Source organism: Mus musculus, chromosome 6 (assembly GCF_000001635.26).
Source record: "Mus musculus strain C57BL/6J chromosome 6, GRCm38.p6 C57BL/6J".
NCBI lineage: Eukaryota > Metazoa > Chordata > Mammalia > Rodentia > Muridae > Mus > Mus musculus.
The window spans coordinates 93,043,582-93,065,030 of NC_000072.6; the positions used below are offsets into that span (position 1 = coordinate 93,043,582).

At 39.7% G+C, this 21,449-nt stretch overlaps 1 long non-coding RNA gene across 1 annotated transcript in view; it reads left to right on the forward strand.

Annotated features, from left to right (window-relative positions):
- 9530026P05Rik (RIKEN cDNA 9530026P05 gene) overlaps nt 1-21,449 on the forward strand; it is a 171,168-nt gene that overhangs the window by 103,000 nt on the left and 46,719 nt on the right. The gene's annotated exons all lie outside the window — the stretch shown is intronic.

Below are 21,449 nucleotides of genomic sequence, written 5' to 3' on the forward strand. Positions count from 1 at the left end.
ACACAGCAGGCAAAAGTGTTGAACTTGTGTATCATGAAAGACACCATCAAATATCCTGTGCATGTCTGCTTAAGTCATTATCCTCACTAGCATTAATCAGCAGGCAGATGGATGTTAACAGTAGTCAGAACCCAGTCCACAGTGCCAGAACAGCTTATGCACAAGGACTGTGGTAGGAGCACAAAGCCCACAGCCACTTCTGACATTCCTCCAACAGCAGCTATTAAAATAGGCATATACCTACCACAGGGCCCAGCTTTATCCAACACAAGTGTGCCTTCCATATTTGTGTGTCATATCAGAAACATCACATGAAAGGAATACGGAAATAAATCCATGAATAAATTGCACGTAGAATAAATTGAATATATTTCTGCAACACATTTTATAGAAGCATTGCTTGCAATAGTGAAAATTTAAAGACACTGAAACATTCAGAAGCAAGGAGATGGATAAACTCTGACATAGGCACACAATAGAAAACCTCAAAGATTAAAAATAAATAGACTAGTATTTCCTGTATCAGAACATTAAGTGCTAAAGAAGCTTACAAGAACACATGTGGTGCTATCATAAGCTCACTAATAAACAGTTTGGAAAGTCATAGTTACATAATAAAACTGTAAGGTTAAGGAGAAGAATGAACCTAAATTCAGAAGAGAAATTTTTAAAAATAGTCTTTTTTTTTTTTGATGCTAGCGATTAGACCTAGAGTACTGCACAACAAAGCAAGTGTTCTGTAACAGCCTTATATCCTGAGCTTACAAGCAGTTCTGTATCAAGAGAAGCTCCATAAATCTGCAATTTGTTTTTCTGTTCGTTACTCCAGGGTCAAGGACAGTGCCCAACACCTGGTAATCTGCAAAATATTTGAATAAATTAAGTGAAAGGAATAGGGGGTTGATACAGGCAGTTGCAGTAGGGTGGTTGTTGTTCAGTTCCCAGTCATGATGTGCACACACGATGTGTGTAATGCTTTCCCTTATGCTGTATATGTGAAATGTTATAGTCTAATGAATTACAGAATACAGGCCATTTACAGATTTAAAGTTCACCATTTAACTTTCACAGTGAAAAACATGACCAAGTGAGGCAGGTGGATCTCTGAGTTCAAAGTCAGCCTGGTCTATAAATTGAATTCCAGGTCAGCCAGGGCAGTTACACAGACAAACCCTGTCTTGTAAAAAACAAACAAACAAACAAACAAACAAAAAAGAGATATGATATAGTCAGGTCAGATATACAACAGCAACATCCAACAATATGGCTAACTCCCAACAACAAGAAGTTGCATGAGAATGTCTCCAATATATTACACTAGCACAACAACCAAAGTAGGAGCAAGATTTTAGAAACAAAAAGATGTTTAAGCCATTTTAAAAGGAAGAGAACGCCGGTCATTGTATGAATGTACTTTGTACAAAAATAACAGACCAGATAGATTACATGCATGGGTAGCTCTTCTGATGATATTGTCTGTCTCATGGTTCTTTTGGTTTGGTTTTATGGTGCCAGGAATTTGCCCAGGACACCCAGGATTCAAGTATGCCCTCTACCACTGAGCTGCATCCCAACTGTTGCTGTGAGATCCTAGCTTTCATTTTGCACAGATGATTTGAGGATACCAATTGAGAAATGACTCAATATAGCCCACTCAATAAGCAATCACAACCCTGTTTGGGAGCAAAGACAATCCATCTAATTAATTCTAATTCTAAAACTAATCTGTAATTCTTACTAAAAGGAAATAAACTTTTTTTTTCATTAAACATGTATTACCATTTAAAAGCTTTATAGTTAGCATCTGTGCCCAGTTTCCTCTCAGCCTTTCAGACATGGAGGCTGTGTCTAGTGTGGAAACACCTTCCCTCGCCTACAACAGAGAAAAAGAGCCTATTCCTGCTCTCAAGAAATGGATGGCTATATAGGATAATCCTAAAGAAGAAAGCTGTCCTGGGGTAGGAGACAGGAAACTAGCCTGAGAGTAGAAAGAGCAAGCCACTGTCAGGATGTAAAACCTAGTTGTGAACTTTAAAAGGGAGGGTATTTTACACATGTATAAGAGTCTGAGAGTGGGCCAGTGGAATTGTTGAAATTAGTTTTACTTGACTGAAGAAGAGGAAAGGGACATGGGGGCTCAGACAATTAACGAGGCCCCTCCTGCAGGGCCTGTTAGCTGTACAATGGACTTGGGGCTTTATCTGAAGAGCTACAGGAAGCCATTGAAGAGATTGAGCCAGAGAGTGATATGATTAGACTTTGCACTTAACAAGCAGTGGGGCTAAAGACAGAAAGGATCAGGTAACTCACGTAGAGGCTGATGCAATTGTTTAGGTGGGCCATGGTCCTGACTGGAAGTGTGGGCAGTTGGGGTGGGACAGCAGACAGATTGCAGAGCTAGCAATCAAGTAGAATTAGTAACACTTGAAGGTTAATTGGGTAGAAGGACTGAAGGAACACAAATGCAGAGGATTTCCTGTGTAGGGAGGAGCTGGTGATGTCAGACACCAAGACTTGGGCTGATGGGATAAAGCACAGATGTATGTTCTTATTTTTTCTCCCTTTAACTATTGGGATTATAATGTAATTGCATCAATTCCTCCTTTCCTCTATCAAGATCCTCCCATATACCCCTTCATGCTCTCTTGCAAATTCTTAGCCTCATTTTTCATTATTTGTTGTTATATACATATATATGTATGGAACTATATATATATGTATATACATAAACATATAATCCTCAATATGTTTACTCCTCAATACAACCTGCTCAGTTTGTATGATGTTCCTTGTATGTATATTTTCAGAGATAACTATTTGGTATTGGTTAACCAATTGTGTTCTCTTCCCAGGAGAAACCTATGTCTCCCACTCTCAGCATTCCTTAGTTGACTATAGTTCTTTTTGTAGGGTTGGGACCTCATGGGCTCCCCGGGCCCCAATCCACTTGGGTATGTCTATTGGGGTTGACCTTGTTCAACTCATGTTTAGGTGGTCAGGTCATATTGGTGAGACTCAATGGCTATAGCTCCTGTCATTTCTAAATATGTGAGACACAATCTCACAGCAAAGCCCCTGATCCTCTGGCTTTTACCATCTATCCATTTCCTCTTCCACAATGTTCCCTGAGCCTTATGAGTGGTAGCTGTTTTGTAGATGTATCCAGATGTATATTCTTATTCAGTATAACCCATTTGCTGAGACAGTGGTTTGCAGTTTTAGACCATTTTTCAGCTAAGTCTAGGCTCTCAAGCTTGAGAAATATCAGAGGTCCCTTTCTTGTTTACAAACACCAGACTAAATTGTTGAATGAGACTGAATACCCACTTCATGTGTGAGATGTATCTAAATGGAAGGTTCTAAACCCACATCCCAATAATAAAAGATGCTCTCAGGGCTGGAGAGACACCTGAGTTGGGAAAGTGCTTGTCCCAATCCCCAGAGCTCATATGAAAAGCCTAGGTCATATGCATGTTTTATCCCATCTCTGGAAAGGCAGGGGCATGGGAACTCCCTGGGGGATTTCTGGTCAGCTAAGACAATGTCTATGCACTCACGTATGCGTGAATGCCTAAGCTCGCTTACACACTCATGCATACACGACATACAGCTACCTAGCTTTATGTTATAAAAACCTTTCAGATTCCTTACCCATATGTCATAAAGTTTACAAGCAGCACTGCTAACATAACACACATTTTGCTCTGGGGACTCCTGATTAGAAAGTAAGCTCACAGTTCCTCCACAATTTCAGTTAGCCCTCTATGTCAGATTCAACAAACTGATGGGAGGATGGGGTAAAGAACTCGTGGAGGGGGGAACCAGGAAGGGGACAGCATTTGTAATGTAAATAAATAAAATAATTAATAAAAAAAATCCTAAAATTGAATTGTTACTGCACTGAGTAGTGCTGACTTTTTCCACTCTCTTCATTCCGTAAATAATAAAGTTAAAACAAAACATATTTAGTGTCTGAATTGCATAAAGTGTTGCTCTGAACATATACAGTGTTTGTATCAGTTTTACAAACATCATTCCATTTTTACCAATGGACTCAAGTACCCTAGGATTTCGGTGTTCATACAGGTGAAACTAATTCCCCTAAAATATTGAGAGATGTCTGTGGCTTCTTATTTGTAAAGCAAAATAATTATTCAAGCATGGCTTCATAGTGCAGCAGCTGAATAATGCGATCTTTTGCATTTGATAAAACAGAGAAAAATGCATAATGCATATATTCTCTTCCTTCATACTGTGAGCCCTAAGCACGTGAAGGGAGTAACATTAATTTCCTGTAGACTGACTGCCAAGAGACAATGTTCTGATTGTTGGGACAAAACAAAACACACAAACAAAATACAACAACAACAAAACAAAAGCTAGAGAAACAAAAATACAGAAAGAAAGAATTCATGAATCTACCTATTAGAGTTGTCTAAGACAACAAGCATTATGGTCATTTTATAGATAATCTCCCAGAAATGTAAAAACCAAATGGCCGTTTGAATGATCTATGCCAAGCTACACGGCATACTGACCCCTCACCTTCATCTCAGTGCCTGGCATTGTTACTAATACTCAGCCTTAGGGAGAAGAGAAAAAGGCCATGGTGGTGGTACTTTACAGACTCGAAGGGAGAGCGAAGAGGCTACAGGAAATGACTTATCACTTCACGTGTGTGTGTTTTATTACACAGCACATGCTAAGGAGCATTAATAATATTTGCTGATTCTCATGCATGAGTTTGTGTGGATGGTAGTGTCACAAAAGACAGCAGAATGCAGTTTCATATTAGCAATATTAAAGTCAGATCTTGTCTTTGCTACTTCAGAATCAAAGTGACGTTGAAAATTTTTCTAAACATCGTAAACCTCCCCTCCTTCAACAGGGCAATGTAAATCAGTTATCATAGGCAGTCATCAAGAAAATATAGTGTCAGTAAAATATAGTGTCAGTAAAGGGTTGTAGGTAAACTTTTAAGTTTGATACTAGGTCTGAATGCCCAATATTACCAAGATATTGTAACTTAGTCTTTTCACTTATAATTGTTGGTTCTTAACATGATTTATAAGAAATGGCATAATACCACATTTCACTGATTCTAACATGTGTTTTTATTTATTTTATCTACTTTTTATGAAGCACATGCACAAATACTATGTTTATACAGTTTCCACCCTTCCTTTTCTCCTCTTTCTTCCTCTGTGAACCTCCAAGAACTTCCCATTAATTATCATCGTTTTACACATGTGTGTGTGGGTGTATGTGTATGTCTTGTTTCTCATTAAGAAAATGAGCAGGTATCTAAGGAGTTCAAATCAAATCAAATCAGAATAGAACAGAACAAACAAGAAAAAAAAAGAAGCCAAAGAAAAAGCAGAAGAAATGTATAGATGCAGAGACCCACACTTGCACACACTCGGGGAATCCCATATGAACTTCAAACAGGAAGCTGTAATATATAGGCAAAGGACTCATAAGGTAGGAAGAACAAAACAAAAATATTCCTGACTTAACATCATGTGGAAAAGCACTTCCAAAGATGCTGTTGAGTTAGTTTTGTGTTGGCCATCTACCGCTGGGCATGAAAACTACTCTCAAGAGTGATGATTTCCCAGTGACACTGTCTGGGAGAAAACAGTTCTCATTTGCAAGTAGCTACCAATTGGAGATGGCTTCTGAGTTAGGGATGTGGGACCGTGTCCAACTAGGTCTCTAGGGCTCTATATGGTAGAGACCCGTGCAGGCCCTATTCATGCTGCCTCAATCTCCGTGAGTTCATTTGTGTACTGGCACTGTTGTGTCTAGAAGGCCTTGATTATTTGGTGTCTTCCATTCCCTCTGAGTCTTACTCTCTCTGTGCCTCAGAGTTCCCTGAGCCCCAGTGAGACATCCCTTTTAGGGCTGCATGTTCCAAGATCTCTCACTCTCTGCCTATTGTCTAGCTGTGGGTTTCTGTATTTGTTCCCATCTGCTACAAGAGCAAGCTTCTCTGATGATGGCTGAGCAGAGCACAGATAATATGATTATAACAGGATGTCATCAGGATTCATCTTATTGTTATGTTCTTTTAGCACATCAGTAAGTATTTGGTTTTCCCTTAGGTCCTTGGCCTTTGTAGCCTCAGGTTCTTAGCTATCCAAGCAACATTGAGCATGGGTTTCATCTCATGGCCTGGGCCATAACTCCAATCAGATATTGGTTAGTTACTCTTGCATGCTTTGTGCCACTATTGCACCAGGATATCTTCCAAGCAGGTCACCATTGAAGACTGAAGGGTTTGTAACTGGTGTAGCATTTATCTTTGCCCTTTGGTAGCACATAGAGTGCCTTCTAGTGCTATGAATATTAGTCTGTAGTGGTGAAGGTTCTAGGTAGGCACTATCTAGACTTATCCGCATTTAATGAGTTATGTGGGTGTTGCCTTAAGCTATAGGGCCTTACTGTCAGTTTGTGGAGAGCCACCATTAGCTGTGGCAATAGCCTGTGTTGTTTGGGGTTTCCCATGGGACCCCCTTGGCCAACAACTCAGTTAGATGTAACCCATTCCTGGTACTGGAAGCTTCATTTGGTGACAAAGGATATCCAGTTGGGGCTTGGTCTCCCTCACTATTTGAGATTTTATTTAGATGACCTACATACATGCATATAATATAGGAAGCTTACACTGTATTAGATTTTCATAATATACCCCAAAAGTCCCTTGGTTTTAGCTGTCCTCACCATATTCCCTCCCTGGAGTACCTCTTCCCTCCCCACTTCTGGTTTGATCCTCCCATTCCAGTCTGCCTGTCACCCATAACTATCTTTTCTATTTCCCCAGCCTAGGAAGATTCACTCTCCCCACTAGTTCTTGCTCTCTACCTAACCTCTGTGGGTTGTAGCTTGGTTATCAATGACTTAACAGCTGACATCTACTTATAAATGAACACATGATATTTGTCCTTTTGGGCCTGAGTTACCTCACTCAGTGTGATTCCCTACCCCCACCCCAATTTCAGTCATTTACCTGCAAAGTTCATTGTTTTAATAGCTGAATAATATTCTCTTGTATAAGTGTTTCACTTTTTCTTTATCCATTCCCCTGTTGGCAAACATTTAGGATGTTTCCAATTTCTGGCTATTATGGATAGAGCAACACTGAACATATGTTGAGCAGGCATCTCTGTAGTAGGGTGGGTGTCGTTTGAGTATATACTCAGGAGTAATACAGCTTGATCTTGAGGTAGATCAATTTAATCCTCCTGAGGCACTGCCATGCTGATTTCCAGAGTGGCTGTACAAGTTTGTGCTTCCACCAGCAATGGATGTGTGTGCCCCTTACTCTATATCCTAGCCAGCACAATCTTTTATTTTATGGATCTTGGCCATTCTGATTGATATAAAATGAAATCTCAAAATAGTTTTGATTTGCAGCTCCCTGATAAATAAGAATGTTGAACAGTTCTTTAAGTGTTTCTCAGCCATATAAGTTTCCTCTTTTGAGAATTTTGTTTAGATCTGCACCCCATATTTTAGTTGGGTTGTTTTCTTGATGTCCAGTTTTTTGAGGTCTTTATATGTTTTGGATATTTAACCCTCTACTGAAAATATAGTTGGTAAAAACCTTTTTCCATTCTATAGGCTGCTGTTTTGTTTAAATGATGGTGTCCTTTGCCACACAGAAGTTTTTCAGTTTCATAAGGCCCTATTTATTAATTGTTGTTCATAGTGTCTGTATTATCAGTGTTCTGGTTAGAAAGTCTTTTCCTGTGAATGAATTCAAGAACATTGCTCACTTTCTGCTCTATAAGATTCAGTGTATCTGACCTTAGGTTGAGGTCTTTGGTCTATTTGGAGTTGAGCTTTGTGCAAGGTGATGAGTACAGATCAATTTGGATTCTTCTACATACAATTTGGATTCTTCTACATCCAATTTGGCTAGCACCATTTGTTGAACATGCCATCTTTTCTCCATTGTGCATTTCTGGCTTTATAAAAAGAAGGTGTCTATTGGTGTGTAGACTTATTTATGGGTCTTCAGTTTGATCAATGTTTCTGGTTTTGTGGCAGTACCATGCTGTTTTTATTACTATCTCTATAGTACAATTTGAAATTGGGTGTATTCTATTGTATTTGGATAAAATGTTCTATTTATATGAGTTACAACCATTTGTCCTATAGATCAGCTTCAGCATGTCTCTGTTTAGTTTTTATCCAACTGTCCTATCTATTGGTGAGAGTTGAGTACTGAAGTAACCCACTATCAGTGGGTTAGGGTCAATATGTGGTTTAAGCTGTAGTGGCATTTCTATTATGAACTTGGGTGTCCTTACATTTGGTGAATAAATGTTAAGAATTTCATTATTATCTTGGTGGGTTTTTCCATTTGATAGTATGTAATGACTTTCCTTATCTCTTTCTGTTAATTTTGGTTTGAAATCCAAATATTTTGTCAGATATTTAAATGATCACTTTTAAATACCTTACTGGGTGGTAGTGGCACACACCTTTAATTCTAGCACTTGGGAGGCAGAAGCAGGCAAATCTCTGAGTTCAAGGCCACCCTTGTCTACAAAGAGAGTTCCAGGACAGCCAGTACTACACAGAGAAACCATGTCTTAAAAAAAAAAAGCTATATTGTCTTGGGTTTTAGGTCCATTTACTTGGAATATCCTTTTCCATTCATTTATTCTGAGGTGCTGTCTATACTTGATATTAAGGTTTGTTTCTTGGATGAAGCAGATTGTATTTATATATTTATGCATTTGCCTATGTGTTTGTTTAATATCAATAATTACATGAAAAAAGGCTATGAATTTGAGTGTGGGTTATGAGAGGGCTTGGAGGAGAAACAGGTAGGGAGGAAATGATTAAATTTATTTTGATTAATAATTTAAGACTTATTTTAATTGAAAAAATCCATGCATGTATAACACCTAAGACATATATCAAGCATTTATATTGTTGTTTATTTGAAATATAAAAATTAGTAGTCACTGATTTAATAGTGGTCTGACTTAAGAATAACTTAAGTGCCCCACTTAGAAATACATAGTGGGAAGCCCGGGGAAATAAAAGGGCAAATGAGCATCTTCTAGAAAAACCTTGTAAACAATAAATCTCCATCAAAGAAATTAGACTATAATATTAACAATCACAGAAAACACCACTGTTACCAACAATGTAACAGACATAACAGGAAGCATAAGGCTTACAAGCAATTATACTAGCCCCAAGACACACAATTGATGGCCTTATATGCAGGGAGGCTAAGAGTTATCAACATAGTCATTTGTTTTAGATTCCCATGTCTTCCCTTTGGGTATCTGCTGCAGAGTTATCATAATGCTTACATAGTACATCTTGTAGCTAAAACTGCTGATTTTAAGCTATTATCATGTACTGTTTTTCAATATGATTGTATTTTTAATAAAAAATACAGAATATGCTTTATAAAGGTATTCAAGAAAGAACACAATATTTCCTAGATGTTTAATATTTAATACAAAGTTCTTTCTGTGAATAACAGTGGTTTAGAATAGTCCCTAGTTATTCAATAATAAGAGTTACAATATCTTCATAATATGTATTTACATACATACACAGAAAAACACATTTCACTCAATCTAAAACTTTTTTCATATTTTATATCATAAATCCTAGCATAAAAAATAGTAACTAAATTTATTGTCATATTAATGAAGTAATTTTAATTATCACCTTTAATTCAATGATCAAATTAATAAAGTAAATTTATTTTTCCTCCCTTTTTTCTTAAATAGTTATTTAAGACTTTCATACAATGTGTTTAATGGTCTAGTCCTATCATATATTTATGTCTCTTCTCTACACATCCAGCTTTGTACCTAAAAAAAATACACACACACACACACACACACACACACACACACACTGCTATCATCATCAAATACAATTTTTACTGCTCATTTACTCTTGAATATGTGGTCTTTTTTTCCTTTGTCAACCCAGCAGGAGCTGGAACTTAAAAAAAAACTAACTCTCTCTCTCTCTCTCTCTCTCTCTCTCTCTCTCTCTCTCTCTCTCTCTCTCCATCTATAATTGTCAATAGCTCCTTGGCCAAGGAGACCTCATTACCACCTCAACTAACTCAATGCTGAGAATCTGTCTGGCTTAACCTTGTGCAGATTTTGTACATGTTGTCACAGCCACTGTGAGTTCTCATTGGGCAAATATACTACTGTGTCTGGAAGCATTGTTCTTGTAGTTATTCAGCACCTCTGGGTCTCACAATCATTCAGCCCCCTTATTTATCAATGATTACTGAACCTTGGAGAAAAGAGCAGTGACATCTTATTTAGGGTTGATAATGCTTAAGTCTCTTATTCTCTGCACCCTGACCAATTGTGGTTATTCAAGTTAATTACCACATACTGAAAAAAGATGCTTCTCTGATAAAGGTTATCAGATACACTACTCACTGTGGATATCAAGTCATTATGAGTCAGTAAAATACTATGTCTACTTAGCAGAGTGATAGTAGTAGGTTTTCCCTTTGAGCCTTTGACCTATGCCGCCACATATTCTTGGTTCCAATAACTGCTAGCTATAGGTTCCTGGGCCTTAAATGCAATCAGGAAGTGGTTGGTTGCTCCAGTAATATTTGTGTCACTATTACACCCGTAGGGCTGTCTTGGCCAGCTGGTCATTTTGCAGAGTTTGGGAATCACAGCTGGATGAGATTATTAATTTTCTCTTCTGGTTACATGCATTACTCCTCATAGCACTATGAAAGATTGTCAGTAGGAATGAAGCCTTCAGGTGAGTACCAGCTTGTCTTCTCTTGTTCCATGACTGAGTATGTGAAGTCTTACTGTCAAGTTCTGGAGGGCAACCACGAGCACTGACAATATCTTGTAACCTTTGGAGGCCCATGTGACCTCACTTGCTCACAACTACAAAAGGTGCTTTTTGCACCTATGACACTGGGCTTTTATTTGTTATTCTATGTTGTCTACTAGTGTGGTTAGCTGATGCATTATAGGGAAAATCCATTTAAATTCTTTTTATAAGCAGGGCTGGAGAGATGGCTCAGAAGTTAAGAGCTGACTGACTGCTCTTCCAAAAGTCCTGAGTTCAAATCCCAGCAATCACATGGTGGCTCACAACCATCTGTAATGAAATCTGATGTCCTCTTCTGGTGTGTCTGAAGACAGCGACAGTGTTCTTAGATATAATAACAAATAAATCTTTAAGCCAGAGCAAGCAACCTTCATTTCCAGCAACCACTCGGTGGCTCACCGAGTGGTTGCTGGAAATGAAATTTATTTATTTATTAAAATAAAATAAATTAAATAAATTAAAATAAAATAAATAAATTTGGAAATTATTTAAATATAAATTTAAATTCTTTTTATAAACATGTAATTATATATTTTAGGATGGTTTTATAGGAGTAAGTTTCCATATAACTTTCTCAAAATGTCTTCCGGGTTCCTTACCCCTCCCTAGATTCTCTACTACACCTGCCCTCTCATCCCACTCTCCATTTAACCACTCATGTTCTATTAGTCTCCTTTCTACCTCTTTGTTCTATCTCTCTGCCCTTGAATCAACCCATATCCTTTTCCTAATTTCCTGAACTCTATGGGGATTCCAAATGAAACACATATCTACAGAGTTAAACCTAACATTCCCCAAATGAGAAGTCAACATGACACTTGTCTTTCAGGGTTATCTCAGAATTATTGATTCTAGTTCCATTCATTTATCTTATAACTTCATAACTTCATTTTTCTTAACATTAAATAGTATTCTATTTTGTAAATATATCATATTTTCATTATTCACTCAGTTGATGGACATTTAATCTGTTTTCAATTTCTGGCTGTTATGAATAGAGCATGAACATGGTTAATTCCTGCAGTAAGACGTGGAGTTCTTTGGGTATATACCTAAGAGTGGTACAGCTAGATCTTGACATAGATTCATTCCCATCTTCCTGAGGGAACTTCCACACTGATTTCCACAGTTGTTATGCCAGTTTTCACTCCCACCAGCAACGAACAAATGCTTCCCTTTCTCTGAATACTTAGCCAGCACATGCTATCTGTCCTTTGTTTTATTGATGTTGGCCATTCTGACTGGTATAAAATGAAATCTCAAAGTAGTTTAAATTTGTATTTTCCTATGACTAGAGTTATTGAACATTCTTTAAAGTATGTTCTATCTCTTGGTGCATTTCCTCTTTTGAGAACTCTCTGCTTAGTTCCTTACATCATTTTGAATTGTTTTGTTTTCATGATGTTTAGCTGTTTTATTTCTTTATGTATTCCAGATAGTAATTATCAGATAATTTTGTTTATCTAAAGCTTTCAAGTATACCACTAAGTTATTAAGGTGAGGTTATTTATTTTTTATTTTTTTATTTAAATGGCGGTAATGTAGGTGCCTTAGAGATATAAATAGTCCTCATTGTGTTCCATAGATGTTAATTTCTTTCTTGATTTCTCCCGTGACCCGAGAGTGTGTTGTCTACTTCCCATGAGTTTCTGTATTTTCTGCCATTTCTATTGTCGCTATTCAGCTTTATTCCTTCAAAGTCAGACTGAATGCAGAGTGTCGTTTCAACTATTCCTCTGTGTGTCTTTGTCTCTTTTGGGTTGTGTACTTGTTACTTTTCTGTTGCTGTGATAAAACATCATGCTGAAAGCAACTTATACAAAGAAAAGTTTATTTGGACTTACGGTTTCAGACAGATAAGAATTCATTCCGTCAGGGAAGCATTAGTAATGACAGTGGGAGTAGCGAGCTAGAGCTCATATCTTAAATCGCAAGCACTGACCAGGGAGAGCAAGCTGAGAATAACATGAGTCTTTAAATGCTCAGAGCTGACCTCCAGTGACTTAATTCCTTCAAAACACCTTCTACACAGTCTTAAATAGCACCAACAACTGGGGACCAAGATTTAAATACCTGATACTATGGGTGACATTTTCATTCAAACCATTCAAGTTGTTTGGCCATATTTCTAATTACTCCTTTGAATTATTTTCCTGTATATTCTCCCATGTTATTTTTATTATCGACCATGACTGTAGGATTGGTATTTTTTGGAGATGTCATTTTATTTCTCCTAATGATCTTTTTATTTCTGTGCTGGGATTTGTATATCGGGAGTTAGTTTGTTCATTGACATTTTGTATTAGACTCATAGCAAGGTTGCGATCTTGGTGTCCTCTGTTTGTCTGGTATTGGAAGATATTACATCTATCCAGGTCTTCTGTTTCTTTCTTGGCTACAGACTGATGGCTTCATTAGGTTAGTTAAGGAACCTGGTACAAATTTCCTCTTACAGCATGGGCTGATCTTGTGGGTTAAGACTGGGTGGAGCAACTACAGGGTTCTAGTCAGACAGCTGGCAGGCTTCTGGAACTGTGAATCATGCATGATGGCTGAAGGTTACCTGGCTGGATTCTGGCAAGTCCCAAAGGGAGGGAGAGGGGCTGAGAGGAGATGGCTGTCCATGGTAAGCAGCCTTAGGATTCAGGCAACCCTGGATCCCTACCACATGTGGTGGCTACAGTGCCCCCGGTAGCAAGCCACTTTTCATTGTAAGGAAACTACTTATCATTTTTACTCACTACCATTTCTTTCAGAAGATTCTCCTATATTGATTCTCAAACTTGAAGTTCTTTAAAAGGAAAACTAATCATACTTCTCCAGTGTTGACTTACTAAAACAGCATGTGGATGTCTCATGTAAAGTTAGATATGAATAATTATACAAATCAAATGGATTCACACACTAAATAAAAGCAGAGAAAAACCAAAGATTTGAACCCCTCGTGTTTGTTAAATATGGATACCAAAATTCTTCTGCTTAAACACAATAGCTGCTTGTTTAGTGAACACAGTCATGGCCAATACTTTTTTTAAAAAAATTTTTTATTAGGTATTTTCCTCATTTACATTTCCAGTGCTATCCCAAAAGTCCCCCATACCCTCCCCGCCACTCCCCTACCCACTCACTCCCACTTCTAGGCCCTGGCATTCCCCTGTACTGAGGCATATAAAGTTTGCACGACCAATGGGCCTCTCTTTCCACTGATGGCTGACTAGGCCATCTTCTGATACATATGCAGCTAGAGACACGAGCTCCGGGGGTACTAGTTAGTTCATATTGTTGTTTCACCTATAGGGTTGCAGATCCCTTTAGCTCCTTGGGTACTTTCTCTAGCTCCTCCATTGGGGGGCCCTGTGATCCATCCAATAGCTGATTGTGAGCATCTACTTCTGTGTTTGCTAGGCCCTGGCATAGTCTCACAAGAGACAGCTATATCAGGGTCCTTTCGATAAAATCTTGCTAGTGTATGCAATGGTGTCAGCGTTTGGAGGCTGATTATGAGATGGATCCCCGGATGTGGCAGTCTCTAGATGTTCCATCCTTTCATCTTAGCTCCAAACTTTGTCTCTGTAACTCCTTCCATGGGTGTTTTGTTTCCAGTTCTAAGAAGGGGCAAAGTGTCCACGTGTTGGTCTTCGTTCTTCTTGAGTTTCATGTGCTTCGCAAATTGTATCTTATATCTTGGGTATTCTAAGTTTCTGGGCTAATATCCACTTATCAGTGAGTACATATCATGTGAGTTCTTTTGTGATTGGGTTACCTCACTCAGGATGATGCCCTCCAGGTCCATCCATTTGCCTAGAAATTTCATAAATTCATTCTTTTTAATAGCTGAGTAGTACTCCATTGTGTCAATGTACCACATTTTCTGTATCCATTCCTTTGTTGAGGGGCATCTGGGTTCTTTCCAGCTTCTGACTATTATAAATAAGGCTGCTATGAACATAGTGGAGCATGTGTCTTTATTAGCAGTTGGAACATCTTCTGGATATATGCCCAGGAGAGGTATTGCTGGATCCTCCGGTAGTACTATGTCCAACTTGAAACCCCAAGTTGCCGTTGACGATCCTCTCTATCTACTCATGTTTTATTGTTGTTTGTTGCTGTTCTGAACTGCTTGGGAGATTGTATCTAACTTGAAATGCATTTATGAAGTCAATCTCTAGTCTATGTTTCTAGCTTATAATAAACATTGTAGAGTTAGATGTGAATCAGTCCCCCCATATGATATCTGCTGCTTTGTAACAAATAGTCCATAACTCAGTGGCTTAAAATGGAAATGATCATTTGTGGTCTCCCCTTGTTTTGTTGGGTCAGAAATCTAGAGGTCTGCTTGGGATCTGATATCTGGATGGTAACTGAAGCTTCCATAACCTCAAGTCTTTGTCAGTCACATGTCTGATGAATAGGCTATCCAGATGTAAACAGCTGGGGCTCTTCTAGAAAATGCTTAGCAATCTCTTCATTTGACTTTATATAAAGGTGATGACCTCAGGGAAGGCCTGCTTTCAAGAGAATTTAAGAGGGAATTTAAGATTCTTACTTTGAGGTAAAAGGCATGAGGCAATTTGGAATGTATTTTGAAGTCTCCATAACACCTAAAAATGATCACACTGAATTTTAGGATGTCCTCTGTATTATTCATTATAGACAATGCCTTAGGGTTCCTATTGTTGTGATAGAACACTGTAACCAAACTCAACTTAGGAAAAGGGCTTCATCTTACACTTTGGGGTAACAGTCCATCACTGAGAGAAGTCAAGGTAGGAACTTAAGCAGAACAGGAATCTAGAGGCAATCATCCCAGCTCCATAATGTGTGGCACAGCTGGCTACTCCATAAAGAAAGTGGGAAGGTGAGAGGGAAGACATATTTTGCCTCCTACAGACAATAGATGGCCTGACATCTTTCTCTCTGTGCTGAGGGTATCTTCTAGGAAGAAGATGAAACTGCCTTCTTAGATAAGCCTAGGATCCTGAACATTAAAGCTCATCTTCTTACCACCTGGCCCCCATCGTCTTGGGCACAGTCTACTTCTTACCTTGGAATAACCAGTTTAATAACCAAGTTAGGATGTACAAATTCACCAGAATGTCCCCAGTATCTAAGCTGGGTACCAAGTTAATGAAGAGTTCCCATTAAAATACTTAAGTGAAAGTGCAGAAGCTTGATTCACAATGGTGGATGCTGGCTCCTGGGATGCAGAGGGATCCTGGAAGAGCGCATACTTTCTCTCTGATGTTTGAATGGTGGGATGATCTGTGTGACACTTGACAAGAGAGGGAGGAGGTACTTTGAGGACATGGATGCTTGCTAAGTGATTAGAGAGCTGCTTTAAAGAAATAGTTACTGTTGTGTCTATAGTGATGGTGCCCGCTAAACCAGTGGAAGTGTGGAGCAAGACGTGTCTACCGTGAAGCAAGAGGTGTGAACTGGGAGCATGCTCAGAGCATGATTCTCTAACTTGATGGAAACCACCTCTCTCCCTCCACCCAAGATCTCCCATCAGGTTAACTGAATCTTATTGAGACTAACTCCCAGATACAACCTGAATTGTCACAATTCTGAAGCTAATGAGAGATGCACAGTTTCAGACTTTGCTACCCAAAGGACAATGTTATATAGCCGTTGAAAGCCTGGCTCATGCTACTTGCTTGGCGTCCTGCTCAGGAATCGGGGATCAGATTTTCTAAACTTTCTGGGTGTATTCCTTGTATGGTAGAGCAGGAATGATAGCAGGACCTGCCACAAAAACATTGTGAAGGATGGTAGAAAGAAGACCCAGGAGAACAGCGGTACTCCGTACACGCTACCTTCTCTAAGGTTAAGTGATGACTGTGTCGTAAGGCTATGCTTCTTCCTCCATTTCACACACCCTCAAGTTACGGTTATTTCTGAACCCAAGCTTCCCTCACTCCTGAGTTACATTCCTACCCTTAACTGGAGCATGGAGGGTTAGAAGGGGCAGCGGCACAGGGCCATGTCCTCATGAAGTGAGCCAGGTACTTCCCATGGCTATGTCACATGCAAGCGTCTTCTCAGCCACAAAAATTCCACAGTCATGGTGCCTGCGGTAGAGTGAGTGTTCAGTGATGGAGATGTGATATGTGCCTTCTGTTGGAACTTGGTAGCAGCACTCACAACAATCCATTTCATATGTCCATCTAGAGGTGCGACAGGGACCAAGAAAAGTGGATGAGGCTCTAGATAGAACCACTCTAATTCCAAGTTTCCTGTTAATTTTTAACCAGAATGACAGGGTTATATGGAGTAACAACGTAGACTTAGATATAAAGGAGAAGAGTAGATATTCCTATTATAATGGGCAACTGAATTTCTGGAAATTTGATGGTCTCTTTCATAGAAGGATCCAGTAAATACTTTGACTTCTGACTTGATCGCTTCTAATTGTTAAACCATTTTTACAAAAGCTGTTATTTTTAGTATACTACCTCACTTTTCTTCTGTTTTGCTTTTATTTTGAAAGAGTTACCCCAAATCCATACCCCAGCTGTAATGGAAACTAAGTCTGTGTGTGTGTGTGTGTGTGTGTGTGTGTGTGTGTGTGTGTGTGTGTAAGCAGACTCAAGCTGATGTTAGGAATCTTGCTTAATCATTCTCCATTTTACTCATTAAGGCAGACCCTGTCCATTGTACCCAGAGCTTGCTCTTTCAGCTAGTCTAGCTAGACAGCTGACCTGGGGTTCCTTGTCTGTGTATCTCAAGCAGTAGGATTACAGGCAGGCTACCACAACTATCTAGTATTTATGTGGATGCTGGAGAACTGGATTCCTGTCCTCATTCTTGAGGAGCAAGTCCATGGAGCCATCTCCTAGCCCCTACATTAGCTTTACCATGTCACTGGCAGAAAGAACTCCATCCAGTGAGTTTCCAGGAGGGGATTTTCATGGGTCCAGCATGAATTATGTGTTGTTCTCTGAAGAATAGGAACAGCACCCTGATTGGCTGGCCAAACACAATCCCCTTAGGTGAAATAGAAGTATTGAATTCAACCTTCACATTTTATGAGGAGGGGAAAGATTGGTGGCTTCAAAGTAAAATTGGAGCATTGTTCCCCAAAGAAGACAAAGGAAAAAGTCAAAGCTGACAGATCCCATTCCAAGCAAGGGTTCAGAGTGAAGGACATTAGCACACACATGCCTGTAAATCTGTGAGCCAAGAAATGTTAATGCAGCAGCTGGGTAAACCTGATGTTGATGTGGGGGGAACTATCTCTCTCTCTCTCTCTCTCTCTCTCTCTCTCTCTCTCTCTCTCTCTCTCTCTGTGTGTGTGTATGTGTGTGTGTGTGTGTGTGTGTTTTCTTAAAGTCAAGACCCTCAAGGTTCATTTACCTGAGAAGTCTCTCTCTGGTGAGTGTCCTTCCCTCTCTCTCTGGTGCGACACTGGAAGCTGAGGTCAAGACAGCAGCCAGACCTTCAAGACACCTGGGCCTGAAGTCATTCTAAAAACTGACCTGTGACGACACAGCCATGATCTAGCTCCAGCTGGGATTTTCATTCTATCATTCTTCTCCAATAAGACTGGGACCTGCTCACATCCTGCTGCATCCTGAGAGCATGCCCTCCCCTGGAAGGCGTGTTATGAAATGAGATGTATCATTGGAGATGCAAGGAAGAAATCTGAAGCAGATGACCTCATCTAACCCACATCAGCCTCTGTCCTGGGCTCTTGCCACCCTCCCCCAACAGGTGTAAGGACAAAAGGCCCATTGTCCTTAGAAGCCTATAGGATAAATGGAGAGGGAACGTGTCTTTGCTGGTTAATCTGCCTTGATAAAGAGTATTGTTTTATCTCTTGCCATCGCTGGGGTTTCAAGGGGTGAATTCAACTGGGGACAAAGTCTGCTTTGTCTTTTCCAACCCACTGAGACGATTAAATTGACCTTTCATATACTCTGTGGTTGTCACAGCCCAAGGTGTTGGGGTTCCTTGAGAATACTCTCCTTTTCTCCCACAAGGGGTACAGCATCTATACAGATGCTGTGGGCCTGAGGGGCAGTGGGCTTCTCCCCGTTTCCCTTTTTAATTTTTAAAAGTAAGAATGTACTCTCGAGCAAATTCATGTTTACATGAAAGATGAAAAGCAAAGACAAAGAGCTGTCTTCTTTTCCCCCAACGGCTTCTTCCGGTTTTCCCTGGTGATATCATTTGCATTTATGGCGTGTTTATTAAGCCACTGATGAGGCAAGTGCCAATACTTTATCTTATTAGACCAATTATATTAGGTTATATCACGAGTGCACAGCTTACATATGGGTCATTCTGCATTGTACATGGAGTGGGTTTGGTCAGCATTATGACATGTACCTACCACACCTAACACTGTTCTTGTGTGTTCTACCAGCTCATCCCTCACTCCTACCCACCACTCTACCCGGGCAAGCGCTTACCCTTTCACCCTCTCGAATGCCATAGGGTTGGCATCATCGGACAGTCATTCAGACAAGCATCTTTCACTGAGCGTTGGGGCAAGTCTGCATTGGGATAAGTTTCTTCCCTGTTTTGTGCCTTGATAGCTCATTTCCTTTTTTTTTTTTTTTTTTTTTTTAACTACTTGAGAGTCTCTTGAGGTGCTGGGGATTGAACACAGCAGCTTTCCTACTTTGGCCAAGTGCTGCACCATGGAACAATATCCAGATCTTGTTGTCAAATAGTTTCTACCTTACTTTAAAAGCTTTTCATATAACAAGTAATATTCTTGGCCCTGTTCCCACGCCTCCTATGAGATATTTCCTATGAGATAACCTAAATTTTAGAAAGGGCCTTATTTTGTGTGTTATTTCGAAAGCTAAAATGACTAAAGAAACATTTCAAGTGATGCTTTTGTAAGGTAGAGAAGCAGAAAACTAACTGTAATTCGTTAAGTTGGCGTGGGCTATGGGCAGCATTGGTATTCATGACAATTGTATCCAGACAAATTTATAGTCATATAATTAGTGTTTCTCTTGAAATAAATGATCTCCTGGTTTTCCCCCCAGCAACTTTGGAGGTCCCACTCACAGTTTAGTTATAACATTCACAAATTCACTATTAAAAGATGGATCAAATATTTTTCTCTTTATTTACATTTCTGGAACAGAACATACCTAATCTGTCTAGGAAAGTAATATGTAAGATGTGCTCCCATTTAGCTGTCCTGAGACATGGAGGCTGGGTGGAACCTCACTCTGTACAAGTCATAGAACACGAGGGTCTGACCTGAATGCCCTTGTCACGCCCCGAAGAGAGAAGCCTTCTTAAACATCCTCACGACTCAGCGTAGTCATCCATAAACCGCAACTAACGACAGTTTCCACCCTCTAAGACTGTTCTGGAGGACAAAGGAGGAATCCCTACAGAGTGTGCCAACTACAAAGCAACAACAAAAACTCCTTGCAAACAGTGATAAGCAATCCAGGGCCTTTGGCTCCTGGAGAAAGCAAGGCTGAGTCCATTTAGGTGCTCATTAAATTAGTTCCTGACTGTCCACGGATGCAAAAGTGGGGTTAATCCTGTTACAGATGTATTCCTAGCTAAGTCTGTCCAAGAGGCCAGTTTCACTGAGACGAAGGGAAATGGAGAGGTCAGGGGCCATGTGAAATGTTACAGAATTGAGCACACTACTCCTTTTTATTTGGCTCTACATCTGCTGTGACAGGGTCAGTGATAATAATTTTCAATCTCTACTCTGTGTACCTTAAAAGTTCCATTTCCCAAGCAAGTATCTGCACTGGGAGATCATCAGTAGACAACATGATTCCCAAGTAGTTGCTTGTGGTGTGTGTGTGTGTGTGTGTGTGTGTGTGTGTGTGTGTGTGTGTGTTGTGTGTGTGTGTGAGATGATGATACCCATTTTTTATCAACAGTTAACTTGAGGTACAGCAGACAGATTCAGGATTGCTCCTTGCCTCCTCCCATGCCTCTTTCTCCTATTATACAACTTTGTAAGATCCCAGTGATATGAGAAATCTACGTCTCGGATTCTGTATTATGGAAAGTGAGTGAGGAGTTACTGCGTCTGTGTATCTGTCAGCAAGCTTCTGACCCTCTGGGTTTCAGCTCTGGATCATGTTCCTTGTGTTATTGCTCTCTGCTCTCTGCCTCTGCATCAGTGCTGTCCTGACCTTGGCAGCCCGTACAGAGTGCTGACCAGGAGGCAGCCAGACTCGTTCGTCTATGCTCTCATGTTAGAGCTCTACTTGTATTTCTGGATTATAGTTTTATACTTTAAAAAGATGGAGGAGGAGGAGGATATCTAGATCTCGTCAAACCCAGGGTGCTCTGAATATCATTTTATCATGAATTTGATGTGCTTTAATTTTGCAGAATAAGCTTCCTTTGCCAAAGGTAGACTACAAACCCTGCAACAGCCTGTTCCCTTACATTTTTGTGTATCCATCAAAAATATGGATGGGTATCCTAGAAAGTATGCTTGAAATGATTATGGAAGGAGAGGCCCAGGAAGATGGGAAAACAACAGTCTGGTGTTGGGGAGATGTTATCTAGAGTGACACCAGGCAGGCATAAACCACCTGATCGTAGACTTGATGATGAGAGCAGATTTGAAATCAACTTGCACTTTT